At 30.8% G+C, this 12,500-nt stretch overlaps 1 long non-coding RNA gene across 1 annotated transcript in view; it reads left to right on the top strand.

Annotated features, from left to right (window-relative positions):
* Positions 1-12,500, top strand: part of LOC145289023 (uncharacterized) — a 54,896-nt gene that overhangs the window by 26,699 nt on the left and 15,697 nt on the right. The window contains exon 3 of the long non-coding RNA XR_013869302.1: positions 2,975-2,997. This is a non-coding gene — a long non-coding RNA (uncharacterized LOC145289023). The remainder of the gene's footprint in view (positions 1-2,974; positions 2,998-12,500) is intronic.

The raw sequence follows: 12,500 nt of genomic DNA, 5'->3' as shown, positions 1-12,500 counted from the left end.
TATATATATATATATATATATATATATATATATATATATATATATATACTAGAGATGCGTCAGGATAAGGAAGACGACATAATTTTAAAAAATACGAGTAATTTACCTATGTAGTTTAAATGTTACAGTTAAGAAAAATAACCTGCAAAATTCCGAAAGTAAAAGTCCATTAAATCCAGCTTTGCATCGCTACAGTATTAGGGATAGAACTTATGTAAATAGAAACAATAGAAAATCAGTTATTTCATGCGTGGAATTCTTTAAAAAAAAAAAAAAATAAGGATATCATAATTACCAAAATTTCAGAGTTTTTCAATTATATTAGAAAACTCCTTAATCAAACAAAAAAGAAGGTTTTGAAGGAAAAAGCATCTAAAATATTATTAAAACCGGATGCGATATATAAGAAAGACTACTTGGAGACAAGGATGAGTGTCACAGGTAAGGAAGACATTTTTTTTTAATAGCATGAATTGCTTAGCCAAATTAATCTGTATCAAGAAACTAGATCCAATATTCGGAACATTTTTTTGTTCTTGTAGTTAAGGGAGGTGGTGTTTGATAAACACTGTTGGGGAGCCATGATTTATTATTCTATTTTGGTTTTAACTCGTAACTGATGTCATGCCTACCTAAACAATTAAATACAACGGAATCGCTAATAATATAAAAAAGCAATAACAGATATTACATTTAAAAGCAAAAAAAATCGTGCATAAAAATGTGACAGGGTGTCGGAGCTCAGTGGTAGAACAGCAGGCTGTCGAGTGTGCAGTTACGAGGTCGATTCTTGTTACAAGTTTAACCATGCTGACGACGAGTGATACCCAGAAACACAGATACATGGAAAACTTTTATGCACATAAAAATATTTGATAAATAAGTAAATAAAAAATATTTAAATATTTAATAAATAATAAAAAGATGAATAATAATAATAATAATAATAATAATAATAATAATAATAATAATAATAATATGTCTCGAAAAAAAGGGCGGTGCAAATAAACAAAGGGCAATAACTCCCTCATGGCTTAGGTAAGCGAAACAATTAAATACAATAGAATCGCTAATAATAGTAATAATAATAATAAAAATAATATATGTATATATATATATATATATATATATATAATATATATATATATATATATATATAATGTATTCATTTTCCCAGACCTTTCTTCTGTTGCATAGCGGGATGTGAACAGGGACGCATAACAGCCCACACAGCGACAACAGGGCAAATACTTGGAGGAGTTCACATTTATAATAGAAGGCTGATATATGTGAAGAGATGTGTGTAAATGAATCTTTAAAGACGAAGGGGATATACAATATTGATGAGGGAGATACAGTCAGCACTTTGGAAGGGGTTTCATATAAAGTTCATTATAAAATTTGATAAAAACAAAAACACATTACCTTGCAGTTGATGACAAATGAAGATAAAAGGCTTACATAACAATTAGAATTCAATGTTAGATTATTACATTTTGTCTTCTCTTCCTCCCCCTTCGCTTCCTGAAGGAGTTTAAGCTAACTCTCTTTCCTACTTACTCAAACTGAACTCTGACTGCTCTGTCTCTCCTCTCTCAACTGCCAACTGTTTTCGAATACTAACGTTACTGTATATATTGGATCTATATTTCTTTGTGACGTCAAAACGTGGTCAAACGTGTGTTGTTTTGCACGTGAATATTGCATATGCTTCCAACACATGTCCTGGCGACGCAAAGGACACTCCTTAATTTGATTGTCCATTATTCCTGTTCTGACTTAACTTTGTTTAATTATTATTTTTAACTACAATAGATAATTCCACTGCATTCCTGGAATCGTATCTAAATGACATTATGTATTCATTTTATCTTCCGATAACTGCGTTCGATCCCAGCATTCTCCTCTAATAATAATTATATTCGACCCTAATTACTTCGTTTCTAGTTAAAACCGGGAATTGTCCCCTCTAATATACAACACTTCCTCTTTTTGAGGTGAAGTACAGTTAAGTGCTTGAAGTGCCCTGACCAGAGAATGCTGATGGAGCCGCCAGGTATTTTTACAGGACAAGATTGTTTCTCCTTTAAAGGTGCTGGCTCGACGCTTTCCATCTTATGACCTTGTGTCACATCTTCCTGCAGTGGGAAGGAAGTAAATATCAGTCGAATAGTAAAAACGCTACACTCTCCTATGGTAAAATAATCCTATTTTTCTTTTCAACGTATGTGCTTGTCTTATTTATTTATTTATCTATTTATTATATCCCTTCAAGGTCATAACAACTAATGAAAATGCTACTTCAAGCTGAAGCAATACCGACCGACCGAGCTTTCTCATCGGAATGTGTGGACACATCAAACAACGTTAACCAGTTTCGTTGGTCTTTCTCGGTCTTGTTATTCTTAGAGCCATTTTTACTATTCAAATGAAGGTTAACAAAATAACTCACCTATGGGTTATGTGATTTATTAGGCCAATCCTACCTAGTTATGGATTTAAAACATTCTCTCTCTCTCTCTCTCTCTCTCTCTCTCTCTCTCTCTCTCTCTCTCTCTCTCTTTCTTTAAAATAGCAAATGATTAATTGGCGGCCATTTTGAGTGAAAAGATACAGATTTATCACATGTGTGTGTGTAATAGAACACCAGAAAAACATCGATATCGTCGGTTTCAAATACAAAACAAAGGGAACCAATATTTGGTCGCCTTTGTCAGATTCTCTTCGGCTTCTGTTTATATCTGTCTCCCCTTTTCTGATCTTTTGTAATACATATATAAATAAATATTATGCTCTTATTTTGATATTTTTTATAATCGAGCACTTCTCTTCCTCAGACCTTACTTACACAGGTGTGTGTGTGTGTGTGTGTGTGTGTGTGTGTGTGTGTGTGTGTGTGTGTGTGTGTGTGTGTGTGTAGGATAAACCTGTAGTGTATATGATATAGTTTCATTCTTAAAATTGTTCCTTTCAGTCTACTAAAGCCGCATCTAAATCGTAAGTATGGTTGTCACAATCAGCAGTTGTGACTGTATTGCTCATAACTTTGAAAAGAGTCATTAACATTCCAAATTTTGGAACAATTGTGACTCGTTTCAAGAGAAATATTAAAACCAAAGTTTGAAGTTTGCGGTGCTTGTTGTGCATAATTAGCTATTAATAATAATATTAATAACAACAATAATAATATTAACAATAATAATAATGATACTGATAATAATACCGAGTGCATTTCTAGAAATGCTTATGTGTGGCCAGTGGCATGCAGAGGTCAGTGCAGTGTCCCCGGGCATCCAAATTGGAGATGGAGGTGGGGGGTCATTCAATCATATTCAAACTATCTTCCTTTGTCAATATTTCTAAGTACTAGGACTTATACTTGAGTCTCTGAGACATGGAATCAAAAGGTTGGACCTAGGAATCATCTGGGCATTACCATACCTCTGCATGCCAACGTGTGTGGCATTCTTTTTTAGACCAAGTAATTATCCAAAGACTATATTTAACAATAAAAGTCACTTTTTATTTGACCCTTTTTATTTAAATTGTAAACAAACGAATTACCAAGTATACCTTAGCATATTTGTGGCCACTCAAAATTTGTTACGTTTCAAATACAAACAAAACAATGTTTTCAAACTGATTTCATCTCCGATTAACATTTTTCTTTTCATTATAAAAATCAAAAACTATTCAGATTTACTTTTTTACAAAAATATGCGACTTCACACTCCTTAAGGCTCCTAAATTTAAGCCTCATCACAAGTCGTGGATCTACTATAAAACTAATGAAAATAAAGCTTCAGCGCCCTATAACCTTATACAACACTCCTGAATTTTTACATTAAGCTGTATTAAAGGAATACTATATTATATCGATAGAATCATAAAAAATAGTTTGAAGTACTTGATATTGATCTTAGAATATGTTTTAATATATTTCATCCGACCCACTGACTACAAACAATCCAATTTCAATATTTTCTTGAGAGCTTGTACCGCCTGAATGGTCCACATTCAAAGACTCCACACCAGAAGCTTATTTGCTATCATTTAGGTCTTGTGTTCTTTACAAGTGCAACTTTGGACCTAAGTTTCTATCTACTTGCCTCCCCATGAGGATGAAGTTAGACACAAGATCCGTTTTTAATGTGAGGAAAATTCAGCTTCCCAAAAAATGACATTCTGGATTGGAACCAAAAAAAAAATTACCTCAGTCTAGAAGTGCTTCCCCTCCACTGACCGAGGAAAAAAAGAGGAAGTCTTGCATTAGAATAGATACTATACTTTATTCCTAGCCAAAAACACCAAGGAATTTTTTTGTTTGGACCTGAGTTGTATGTTTACCTGTATTGAGACAAATGAAAAAATACATCTCATAAGACTTCACGCTTCAGAGTCTCCAAATTTAGATCTACCGCTGGATATAACACTTGATTTTATTTTAAAAAAATAAATCTCCATTCTCTGTAATTGTAGCAATTCAAATAAGAGAGGTCAAACAAAAAATGACTTTTTTTCAAGTATAAATCTTGAAGATAATGGATAGTTACTAGGTCTTCTTATTTTTTGTTTAACCATTGCTTTAAAAATTAGAAGTGTTCATAAAGTCCTCAGTAATTTTCTTTGTCATAATCGATTTGATCATAAAAGACCGATAAGGAATCACTTCGTCTTTTTATCACAAGCTTTCCATGTGTTTGCACGAGTATTTTTTTTTTTTACTGATGGAAGAGAGAAAATTCTCAAAATGGATGTTTCAAAGTTTTATTTCAGCAATTAAAAATCAAAAACTTCCCCTAACGAATGTTATCTGTTTCGATATGCGTTTGCATAATATTGTGAGGAATATTTAAATCATGTACCGGAAGCTAAAAGGCCATGCTGCCTCACATGTCCACCATTTTAAACCTGGAAAAGAACACAGCCACAGCTTATAGGTTCTCATTTCTCTTTTCTTTGATTTAGGAAGTTATCAGGATCTGAATTCAGATATAAAAATTTGTGGTGTGATCCTTAGCTTTGGTAGGGGCCGTTTTAGAGCATATATATATATATATATATATATATATATATATATATATATATATATATATATATATATATATATATATGAGAGCAAATAGTTAATAAAACATATTAAAAAACACTTTGAAAAAGAGCTAAAAACATATTTAATTTGAAAAGGAAACACTAAATAAGTGGATAGTCCTTAATCCGCGGAGTTTCAAAGAAACAGTTTCCTTCTCATCAGAGGGTAGGATTTAGCAAAATGCGGGATCGGATTTTGCTTGCAAAAGTATTTGATGAAACTGCAAGTAAGTCAAAGATCTTACTTGATAGCAAAAAGTGAAGCATAGGGAATAGGGTGAAGAAAAAGGTGATTTCACGTGAATGGATAATCTGGTGAAAGGTAAAGTATCCAATGACGGTAAAATCCAAAAATGCAAATCTAAGAAAGTTAGTTAAATTTCCATTCGCACAAGTAAAATCCAAGGGAATCGCGTAATTGGAAGATGGTCCAAAATAATCCAAAAGGCCGAAATATATATATATATATATATATATATATATATATATATAAGCAGGCGTGCATAATAAAATAAAACATTAAAATGATAGAAGAGTCAGCAGGTAACAGTTTTATGCCTGGAAAAAGAGAAATACGAAAGTTTATAAGAAAAGAATTTTAAATAAGAAATAAAATTATAAAAATTATTTTCATGTTAGTAAATGTAAAGAAGTTAAAATGTTCATTATGTGAATAGGTGTGTATTTGTGTATTTAGCAGCGTGGCATTGTGTGTGTGTGTGTGTGTGTGTGTGTGTGTGTGTGTGTGTGTGTGTGTGTACCTTTGTTCTTTGACTGCATATATGCGCTAGATGAAGCTGGTATGTCGGTCACTGGATTCTTTCACCTTGCTATTCGACTGTGAGTCGTAGAGTCGGGGAGGATGGGGCAGAGATACAAGGGTTGGTTGTAGAGAATGCGCCTTTTGGTTAGGCTAACTGCTAATGTCTGAATATCTGTTCATTCAGCCACTGAATTATAGGCGTGTAGAATTTCACAATGAATTAATATATTCACGTATAGGTGTTACTTGGGGGGGTAATATTCCTATTGTTTGGAAATTATTTAAGATCTTCATGTTAAAATTACTAGCTTTGGAAAGTGAAGAGGAAATCGAATCCAAATGAAATGGAGAAGGAAATCGCGTAATCAATTAAAGCCATTTGCATTTTAGCATTCCTAGCAATATTTCACGATCAACATAAATTCTTGAAGAAAATTTTTCAAAAATGTGAGACAAGGAATGTTTTTGCAGATCAAACAAAAAAGTTGTTATTGGTAAGCGCATAGTCGGCAAAGTTTCAAATGTAGATATTTTTGTAGCACATATGGGATAATAGATTGAAAGTTCACACGCTCATAGCTAGCTTGATTTGTGGACTCAAATTCAACATGGATTCTAGGTATATTTTTCTCTGAAACTTTGAAAAGTGCAGGGACTTTTGAAAAGTATGTTGCTCTGTGACAACTGAACTTATTTTTACAAACTCGAAAATGCAGAACGGCTCTTTATGAGGACTTATTATTTCGAGTATAAACAAAGAACTGAACGTATAGCATCGTCTGTGGCAACAATTCAAAAGTTAGAAAAACCCTCTTTCAAATCATCACTCATTCCTGGAGATATTTTGAGAACTGTTTTTATGCATCATGAACTCATTTCATTCATTTTGAATTAAGTCCGTACATAAGGGTTACAATTTTTCAAGGAATTTGATGATGCTATTCACATTTTAATCCAATTCAATCTGACATTACTTTTCGATTTATGGTTTACCGAGGATGTTATTAAAATCAAAGGCTTATCTCAAAGTGAAAAACAAGCACTAACAGTGGTATCCATTTTTTATTATTTATTTTCGAAATTAAAATAGTAATATATCGTTCAGATGTGGGAAAATGAGGATTTTCATAATTACCGACCTTTACACCCATTCCCCACCACACAATTACTTACGTTGTAGTTCAATATTGATTATTATTGCCCACCATTACTTCAATATTAAAAAAATAAGAACATATTTAAGCTAATCATTATTAGACTTTATGAACACTTTATAAACATTTTATAAAAAATGAACAAAGTTTGATGGTTGCTTACTAACTTATATGATGAAAACTCAACATTGTTTTTATTAAATTTCAGAATTTGATTTTCTTTTTAAATTTCAGAATAAACATTTTCTAAACTAATCGATTTAAACGTTGCTGATTACAATAAAAAATTTTCTGTTTTCATTTTTTGTTTTGTTTTTAAGAGTTTTTTTTATGTAAATAATGAAATTAAATTTGCTGTTTTGCTTACAAATAATTTCACTGTTTTCTATATTTCTTTTGGTTTGAATAACAGTTTTTGTGCAGTTGACGTAATTGTTACTCTTATACTCTGAAAGCTCGTCATGTCATTTTCAAGTTTCTTGAATCATAAAAGTTTTATTTTACTACACTATCAAACATATATCGCACATGTCTAAATAAATACAGATAGAAACATTGTAAAGATCTACACAAATCGATCAAAGTTTCGGCATTTTCATACCATTATCAGCACTTCCAAATGCATCTTGTAGTCATAAAAGTATTTTTTAAATATTATTTTAAGAATTTTCCAAAAAATTTTATTTTTACTTTTAACATTTTAAATTATTTTCTGACCGTACGATTTATTTGGGAGTCCAGACGACGACATGGAAATGTCGAAACGTAAACATTGATCGATCCATGTAGACTCCTTGTATTGTTTATATAATTCCATTTATAAAAGCTCTACACAATATGTATTCAGCACTTTTGAAAAAATATCGATTTTTAATTCAGGTTATCAATATACTTGAACATAACTGATTAACACACACACACACAAACACACACACACACATATATCTATAATATAAAGCTGAACGGCTGTGTGTGTGTGTGTGTGTGTGTGTGTGTGTGTGTGTGTGTGTGTGTGGTCACGAATAGGCTCCTATATGGTTGACTATTTTAAAAAACTGATTACATATAATGATAGAAGATGTGTCGAGGATCAGGAATGGGCATGTTTGATCTGGCAGAATGGTGGTTTATAAAAATTGTGGGGTCTCCATTCGCGCCTGAACTCCATGGAAATATGGCACAAACTTTAACAAAGACTTTTCATATCTATTTGCGTAAGTATACTTTGATAATTATGTCTCAGTTTGAAGAAATATGGTATAATAAAATTATTGGGTGTCCGTTCGCGCTTGACCTCCATAGAATGTAAATATGTCACAAAGTTTAACAAGGTTTTTTAAAAGGGGTGAGGGTCCACAATAACACCTTAACTTTAATCTTAATTCACGTTAGCTTTTATTTATTTTTTGAGTTGAAGCATATTGTGTCGAATAAATTCACCTCATAAATTCACGTTCTTATTAAAATGAAAGCCAAAAAAAAAAAAAAGTCGGAACTTTAGATAATTCTCGACACAAATTTTGCATAACTCTGTTTTTTCATTCTCCACTTGCACGTGGCACTCTTTCGAAAATAGATAAATAGATAAAAAATAAAAAATAAGAATATTACTTTTTATCGTGTCAAAAGAAGGAAAAAAATCCTGCTCACATGATTACGTGTCTTTTTAAAAACATTTACATAACCTTTTTATTTTTATTCATATATCTGTTTAAGCTTTTTTTTTTTGTCAGTGTACTAGAAGGAATTCAGTTGATTACAACCCTTTCTGCGTGTTCTTTACATTACAAAATGGTACAACCCTGAATCCAACGGCGCAATACTGTAAAACTGGAACGAAGCTGTTCATATTTATATCGATTCTTTGCTTTAAAAAATTAAAGTAATTACGTGTTTACTTTTTTAATATCCCATTTTGCTGTTTCGGATTATATTACTAAAGTAAGTAAAGCTTCATTATTTTTCAAAACTGTTTTTGTTTCTTTGTTTTTCGATATTTCGTCGATATTATTTAGTAAAAGTGTGTAGCAGAAAAGCCAACAAACGACTACTAGAAAAAATAAATATACAAGAAATAAATGTTACCATAGTCAATAAAAGTTCAGTTCATGTTTTTTTTTGTTTTGAAATAGTTTTTAATGCTCTTTACTTGAAATAATTTCAGCGAACCGAAATTAAAACGAAGTTTGAGGTGATAACTACTTAAATGAATTTTCATATAAACTACACATTCCATAATCGAATATTCCTCAAACACAAAATAACGGAAAATATTAAAATATGTTTATAAATATTCCTTATGTTGGCGGAACTCTCTTAAATTGTTAACACAAAATGCTCAGGTGGCCCTCCTTCAAATTGAAAACGGGGCTCTCCATTTCAAAGTCGCTGCCATTTTGATTTTTTTTTAAACCGGTTCGTGAATTGAAAAAGAATTTTTTTTTACAAACTACTTAAAAATACAAACCAATGAACTTTTCTACCATAAAAGTAACTTTTATTGACTATGGTAACATTTATTTCTTGTATACTTATATTATTATATATATAACATTTTTTCTTTGTAAGGAAACATCATTTTGTTGGTCACTCTTGGTTACGAATGAAAACAAAGTTGATATAAAAAAATATATTTTCACGAAAATTATCTTTACTTTCATCATATTTTGCTTAGGGTAAAATTTTTGATTATCAAAACCTATCTCTTTACAACCCCCTTCTTTTCATAACCTATCATACTTTCATCAATCACAGTCCATTTTTTGTAGGCTGTTTTTGAACCCAGTCAACGACGGGTATTTCTGCTAGTATATATATATATATATATATATATATATATATATATATATATATATATATAAATTACAATAAGTTTACCAAGTTAATCAAAATAGTAAACTTAAAATATATTATAAATATTAAAGAGTTAATATTTACAAGTAAAGTAATCTCAACCAGATGTAAAAGCTCAATAAAACCGAAAAGGAAATAGAGCTTATAATATGAACAAATGATTAATAAAACATGTTAAAAGATATCTTGAAAAAGAGTTAAAAACATATTTAATTTTAAAAAGGAAGCACAAGATAAGTAGATAGTCCTTAATCCGCAGAGTTTCGAAGAAATACTCTCCTTCTCATCAGAGGACAGGAATTAGCAAAATGCGGGATCGGATTTTGCATGTAAAAGTATTTAGTGAAACTACAAGTAAGTCACAGATCTTACTTGGTTAAAAAAAGAGTGAGGTAAGGGGAGTAGGAGGTAAAAGAAAAATGATAAAAAGATTTCACATGAATGGATAGTCCGGTGAAGGGTAAAAAATCCAAGAATGGTAAAATCCAAACACGGTAGAATTAAAAATTTCCAATCCAACAGGTAAGTTCCAAATGGTTCAAAATGATCGAAAAGGCAGAATTCCTTGGAAAAAATCACAAATGGAATGAGTTCCAAATCATTAAAAGAAAAGTTCAAATGTGCACAGAAAAAGCACTGGAGAGAATATTTAAAACACGTCTACCAAGGCCGGAGGAATGAAGTAAATTAAGGTTAAAAAAAAAAAAAAAGAAAACGGAAAAACGGTGAAAGTTTAAATTTGAAAAGCAAGGTCAAACCGACCCAGACAAAAAGCGCGAAAATTAGCGTTAATAATTAGGTCAACTTAAATATGCACGTGAAAGTCCCAGAATGAAACACGAGTCAGAGAAACAAATAAATGGCTAAGTTTATGAAATGGAGTGTCTATTATATTAAAAAAAAAAAAAATGAAAATAAATAAATTAAAAATTGAAAATTAAAAATTAAAAAGTTAAAAAATTTTTTAAAAACCTATATATACATATACACACACACATACATACATACATATATATATATACATACATATATATATACATACAGACACACAAATGCACACATACAAGTACATACATACACACACGCATATACATATATATACATATATGTATACATATACAATAACACACACACATATATATATACATATATATATATATATACACACACACACACACACACACGCATGCATAAATATATACACATATCCAGAAACATATACAACTTAAACAAATGCATATATACATACATATATACTTACATGCAATTTAAGGGGAGGGAATGGCCGGTATCTACAAACTCCGGAATAAGGCAAATAAATGTGTATGTAAATGCATATAGTAAAATATAAGTAAACAAATACATAGAATAAAAATGAGTAAGCTGATGTATATATTTAATTAATAGGTATACTTATACCATAAAACGGAGACAGCAGATGGGAAACCGGCCAAAGAAATAAAGAAAAACAAATAAAATTAAAAATATAAAAAGCTTAGAAGGTAAGATAAAAAAAATATGGGAAAAGATATATATTTGAAGGGTTAACTTAATAGCTACGTAATTTCAAATTTACCATATTTAAATTTGGACATATGTTTGCAATAGGAGATCAGTTCGTTTTTAGAGTTTATTATATTACTACTTTGAGAGGAGGTGATAATAGTTATAGCTTCAGATGTACAGAGGTGAAAAAACTTAGATCCTGGAGTATAAGACTTAACTTTTTTTAGGATGGCCCATTTAATTGAAAAGTGGGTATTGGTAGAATTAAGCTTTTTAACCAGTGTAGTTAGAGAAGTTCCCTGGTTATTATTTGAATTTTGGTTATTGAAAGAAGAAGCGTGGTTTGAAATTCTTTTCTTTATTAAAGTTGAAGTAACACGAATAGTAGCACCAATATATGTATATGTTTTATTAATAGCTCGGGGTCGAGAATTAATATTAATTTGTTGATTTATACTGGGAAGAGAATTTAAATTTTGTTCATTTTAATGAACAGAGGGTAGGACAATGATTGTAGCAGGATTTGTTTGGAGGGGATAATTAGTGTTGTCACTGTTAGGATGGCTGCTATGAAAAATATTATTATTATTATTATTATTATTATTATTATTATTATTATTATTATTATTATTATTATTATAGCTGGTTGTATGATTGAAAATAGAGGGGCTGGTTGATTCGTTTGTTGGATTAATAATTATATCAGAGGGAGGGTCGGAGGAAGGATAATTTGGTGTCAAAATGTTATTGTCTATTATGGGAGAATTGTGTGGGAGCTCTGTAATTGTGCATGAATATATTACATCTTTATGGATGCAATCATTATTGAGTGGGCAAAGATGTTAGTTAATACAATTGCAGTTGCTTTTTGGTTGGATTGGGAAAGGGATTTTTTGGGCTGATTTAATTTTTTTGTTATTAGATGCTAAGATTCTTTGTGCTAAATTAGGCATATTAGAATAAGAAATTCTTATTGAGTTTTACTAAAAATTGAACTATATCTGCGTGGGTATTTGAAAGAGTTTTCTACAATATTGAAGAATTCTTTAGGCATATTGGTTTTAACATTTACGCTAAATGGAAGATTAAACCAAATATTTTTCTTTCTCCTAGTGCGACAGGGTGGGTTAGAA

Source organism: Euprymna scolopes, chromosome 2 (assembly GCF_053919585.1).
Source record: "Euprymna scolopes isolate OS-2025 chromosome 2, ASM5391958v1, whole genome shotgun sequence".
Classification (NCBI taxonomy): Eukaryota; Metazoa; Mollusca; class Cephalopoda; order Sepiida; family Sepiolidae; genus Euprymna; species Euprymna scolopes.
Note: the sequence above shows the minus strand (reverse complement) of the source record. Positions and strands in the feature narration are given on the sequence as shown.